General features: G+C 51.6%; 1 protein-coding gene across 1 annotated transcript in view; it reads right to left on the bottom strand.

Moving 5' to 3' along the window:
• Positions 1-5,414, bottom strand: part of LOC107123513 (nascent polypeptide-associated complex subunit alpha, muscle-specific form-like) — a 61,060-nt gene that overhangs the window by 28,362 nt on the left and 27,284 nt on the right. The window lies entirely within an intron of this gene.

Here is a 5,414-nt window from a genome sequence, read left to right on the forward strand (position 1 = left end):
AGAATAATCTTGACAGGCTGTGAAACTGGGCTAAAACAAATAAAATGGATTTCACTGGGGATAAATGTAAAGTTCTGTATTTAGGTAGGAAAAATCAAATGCATAATTATAGATTGGGGAAGACTTGTCGTGGCAGTAGTATGTGCAGAAAGGATCTAGGAGTCATAGAATCATAGAATGTTAGAGTTGTAAGGGACCTCGCAGGTCATCTAGTCCAACCCCCTGCACTCCGCAGGAGCATAGCCAAAAGAGAGCCCTACATACCTACAACATACCCGAAAGATGGTCGTCCAGCCTCTGCTTGAAAACGTCCAGCGAAGGAGCATCCACCACCTCCCGAGGCAGACTGTTCCACTGCTCAACCACTCTTACAGTTAGGAAGTTTCTCCTGATATTTAGCCGGTATCGACTCCCTTGTATTTCCCACCCATTAGATCTAGTCTTGCAACCCGGAGCAAGAGAGAATAGATCCGCTCCATCTTCTACATGACAGCCCTTCAACTACTTGAGGACTGCAATCATGTCCCCTCTAAGCCTTCTTTTTCCCAGGCTAAACAGACCCCAACTTTTCCAGCCTTTCCTCATAAGACGGATTCCAACCCTCTCACCATCCTGGTTGCCCTCTTCTGGATACACTCGAGCTTGTCAACACCCTTCCTAAAACGTGGTGCCCAAAACTGGACACAGGACTCCAGGTGAGGCCTGGCCATAGCAGAATAGAGCGGAACGACCACCTCCCGTGATCGGGACACAATGCTTCTGTTAACACATCCTAAGATTGCATTTGCTTTCTTCGCAGTCACATCGCACTGCGGGCTCATGTTTAGCTTGTGGTCCACAAGAACACCCAGATCCCTTTCACAGGTGCTGCTGTCAAGCCAAGTCCCTCCCAGTCTATATCTGTGCCTTTGATTTTTTGCACCTAAGTGTAGGACTTTGCACTTCTCTCTATTGAAATTAATTTTATTTGTCTCAGCCCACTGTTCCAAACTATCTAGATCATTTTGAATCCTGACTCTGTCTTCTTCAGAATTAGCAATCCCACTTAGCTTCGTGTCATCTGCAAATCTGATAATGCTTAAGGTAGTAGACCATACACTGAACATGAGTCAGCAGTGTGATGCAGTTGCTAAAAAGGCAAATGCAATTTTTGGCTGTATCAACAGAAGTGCTTAGTTCTTGTGGCCCTTTCTTACATGCCCAGGGAAATACTGATCGCCACTTTGAGGTCAGGAAGCAATTTTTCTCCCAGCCAGCTTGCCTGGAGATCCTGGTGGGTTTTTTTTATATCTTCTGGGTGTGAAACAGCGGTCCTTGAGGGTGGGGCAGGGAGGTATTTGTGAATTTCCTGCAATGTGCAGGCAGTTGGACTAGATGACCCTGGAGGTCCCTTCCAACTCTATGATTCTAGATGGTCCATCAATTATCAGGATCTTTCTGTTCTCCATTCCGAGCCAGGCCTGGGTGGGCAGCCATAGGGCAGTCACACTCAAGGGATGCTTCTGCCCTTGACCAATTTTGGTTGGACTTCAGGCTAGAGATGGGCCTTTTCTCTCTCTCTCTCTCTCTCTCTCTCTCTCTCTCTCTCTGGTGCATGATCTCATTTGCAGCTGGATAAAAAGAAATGCATCAGTCCTTTCTGCAACTTTTGACACAGGAAAGGGACTCCATCGTGTTGAGAGCGTTTGGGGAAAGATGGTGGAAGTATTTTAGGGAGTGATCGTCAATGGCTTTTGGTCCTTCTTGTCCAACCAAGGTGCAGAGTTTCTCCAGTAAAGAAGGAGAGGCATCAATAGAGGACCCGAAATGGGTAATTCCCGAAGGGTCTGCTTTCCCTCTATGCTTGCCAGCACCTCCTTCAATTGACACCACCGACTGCCTTTGCACCAGAGGCCATTGTTATGTTAACAATGCCCCCCCCCACACACACCGTATCTGTCATTTACGAAGACTCCAGAAGTGGCCGATTTGAGCAATGCCTCAGACTTCACATTCCTGGGATCCAAGATCACCGCAGATGGCGACTGCAGCCATGAAATTAAAAGACGCCTGCTCCTTGGGAGGAAAGCGATGGCAAACCTCAACAGCATGATAAAAAGTAGAGAGATCACCCTGCCGACAAAAGTCCGCATGGTCTAAGCAATGGTATTCCCAGTAGTCATGTATGGCTGCGAGAGTTGGACTCTAAGGAAGGCCGAGCGCCGAAGAATAGATTCTTTTGAACTATGGTGCTGGAGAAGACTCTTGAGAGTCCCTTGGACTGCCAGGAGATCAAATCAGTCAATCCTAAAAGAAGTCAACCCTGACTGTTCCCTGGAAGGCCAGATAATGAAACTGAAGCTCAAATACTTTGGCCACCAAATGAGAAGGGAGCACTCACTGGAAAAGACCCTGATGCTGGGAAAGATTGAAGGTCAAAGAAGACGGGGACGGCAAAGGATGAGATGGTTAGACAGTGTCAGCGATGCAACGAACATGAAATTGAGCCAACTTCAGAGGACAGCGGAAGACAGGAGGGCCTGGCGGGAGCTGGTCCATGGGGTCGCGAAGAGTCGGAGTTGACTGTGCGACTGAACCACAAATCCGTGTTCCAGTCACGTGGATGACACTGGATCCAGACAAAGCTGAGGTGACGCTGTTGGGAACGGCTGATGTTGCTGAGGGGACTGATCTGCCAACTCTAGAGGGACGATGTGTATCATCAGCAGACCACCCTGAGCTTGTACACACAGCCTCATTTAGAAAAAAGGCTGTAGCGACTCTTCGAGATTCTCTCTTTCCTCTGCATCAAGTTTGTAAATGATGCCACCTTCTGGACGCTGCTGTCTGGCTGCACCAACCCACGCTTCTGTCATCTCCACGCTGGACTACGGCAAGACCTTCTCTACAGCAGCCCGTCTCTTCACAGAGACCAGCAAGTGCACCTGTGCCAGATCACAAATATATCAGCTCTGCAGCGGCTTCTGGGCTGAACTGGAAGGTGCTGAGTCTCTGCATTCAAAGCCCTTCACAGCCCAGCTCAGCAGCAAAGCATCGCCTGGATATGCAGAAGGTCCCCGGTTCAATCTCCAGCAGCATCTCCAGTTAAAAAAAGAACCAGACAGGAGGTGATGGGAGAGACCCTGCCTGAGACCTTGGAGAGCTGCTGCCCATCTGAGTAGACACGGCTGGCCTTGATGGACAAAGGGGGGTCTGATTCAGTACAGGGCAGCTTTGTGTGTTCAGGAAACCCAGGCACCCGCCTCCCACATGCCACAGAGAAGGTGGCGTCCCACAATGCATTGCTCTCCAACACAGAATCATGTTTCTGGCTCTGTATGGCTACAGAAAGAACCCTCAACAAATCTAGGCAGGAGCTGGTCCAGTTCCAGAAGCGACACCACATGTCCAGAAGGGACAGTTAGGCTCCAAGGACAGCCACCTGCAATTAGACCCTTAAGCCATGGCTAAGAGAGATCAGGGAGGGAAGGTCAAGGCATACGTTTCTCCCCAGCATCTCTCCACCAGTGTGGTGCAGTGGTTCAGAGCAGCGGACGCTAATCCGGGAGAACCAGGCTTGAGTCCCCACCCCTCCTCCACGTGCAGCCAGCTGGGTGGCCTTGGGTCAGTCACAGCTCTCTCAGAGCTCTCTCAGCCCCACCTAACCTCACAGGGTGTCTGTCTGTTGTAGGGAGAGGAAGGGAAGGCAATAATCATAAGCTGCTTCGAGACTCCTTTGGGTAGTGAAGAGCAGGATATAAATCCAACTCTTCTTCTTCCTCCTCCTCCTCCTGCACCCGCACGCAAAGACATCCCAGCCTTACTGGCTATGTTTTTTTAGCCCATCCTTCCTCCCAAGAGTCTCTGCTTTCCTTCTCTCCCCCACACCTCCAAAGTGTTCTCGCCATCAGCTCGCGAAAGGGGTTAGGCGGAAAGAGCCTTACTGGACTGAGGATACCCAGTGAGCTTCGTGGCAAAGTCAGGATTTGAACCTGGGCTTCTCCTGCACCACACCGGCTCCCTGCCTGTGGGCCGCTCCCTGCGGGCCGCTCTCTCGTTCCCCTACGGTGTTCTACGTCCACCTTTACTGATTACTCTAAAGCACTGGCGCTCGCAGACTGTCGGCCCCCATTTGCAGCCATTCAAAGAGGTGTGCCTTCCCACACTGACCCATATGGCTAGCCACAGCAGCCAGACCGCAGACGCACGTGGCTAGGAAGGCCCAGCAGAGTCCATTGCCAAAGGGCAGCCACCTGTCACCGTCCAGACCCTACTCCAGGCATCCCTTGACTCCCTTGGCCATGAAAGGGGATAAACACAAACGTCCCTTGCTTAAAACGTGGACAGTGCGGGAGCAAGGCATGAAGGCTTACCTGCCTCTCCCAACAGGGTTACATGTTCACAGCCTGGGGAACTCCTACGAGATAACGACTCAGCCCTACCCCCACCTTCCTGAGTAGATATAAATCACCTGCCTACCATTTTTCTTCTCACATTTTTCTACTCCCTCTTTCTGTGTTATACCTCTGAGGATGCCAGTCACAGCTGCTGGCGAAACGTCAGGTCCTACAATGCCGAGACCACGGCCACACAGCCCGGAAAATCTACAGCAACTAAGGGTTACAGTGGATTGGCCAGTTCACACCTGTGGTGCCAGGTGCCCCCGGGTATGGCGCATAACCACTTACAAAGGCTCCAAGAGACATACAGCACACACAACAACTGGCATCGGGAAAGCAACACATAACCACACCGTCCACAACGGCCATGTGGGACGGAAGCTTTGCACGGGAACAGGGCAGCAGGAAAGCCAGCCCGGGACAGCAAACAGCTCTCCAGACGATGCTCAGAATCTCATGGCAGGAAGCTGCTGGTGGGAGGGAGGTCACCTGCTTGCACCCCCCCCCAAAAAAATATATGAACGGCGGCTTGCACAAACCAAGCGAGGAGGAGGAGGAGGAGGAGGAGGAGGAGAAGGGGAGGTTCAAATGTGTTTTTTTGGGGGGGGGCAGGGCTTCAAAGGCTCAGCCAGTTTGGTGCAGTGGTTAAGTGCGCAGACTCTAATCTGGGAGAACCGGGTTTGATTCCCCACTCTTCCTCCACTTGCACCTGGCTGGATGACCTTGGGCGAGCCGTAGTTCTGATAAGAGCTGTTCTTGAAAAAGAGCAGTTTCTGTCAAGAGCTCTCTCAGCCCCACTGACCTCACAGGGTGTCTGTTGTGGGGAGCAGGAAAGGAGTTTGTAAGGCACTCTGAGACACACCTTTGGGTAGTGAAGGGCAAGGGGTAGAAATCCAATCTCCTCCTCCAATCTCCTCCTCCTCCAGCCTGAGGGCCAGAGCAGTGTCTCAGCCTGGGCTGCCACTTCCATCCCGTGGTTCAGCTCCTCCCTGTTCCCACCAGCCTCCCCCCCACCCCCGCCAGCAGGTCCTTCTG

The sequence above is a fragment of the Gekko japonicus genome, unplaced genomic scaffold, assembly GCF_001447785.1.
Source record: "Gekko japonicus isolate JY-2015 unplaced genomic scaffold, Gekko_japonicus_V1.1 scaffold4506, whole genome shotgun sequence".
NCBI lineage: Eukaryota > Metazoa > Chordata > Lepidosauria > Squamata > Gekkonidae > Gekko > Gekko japonicus.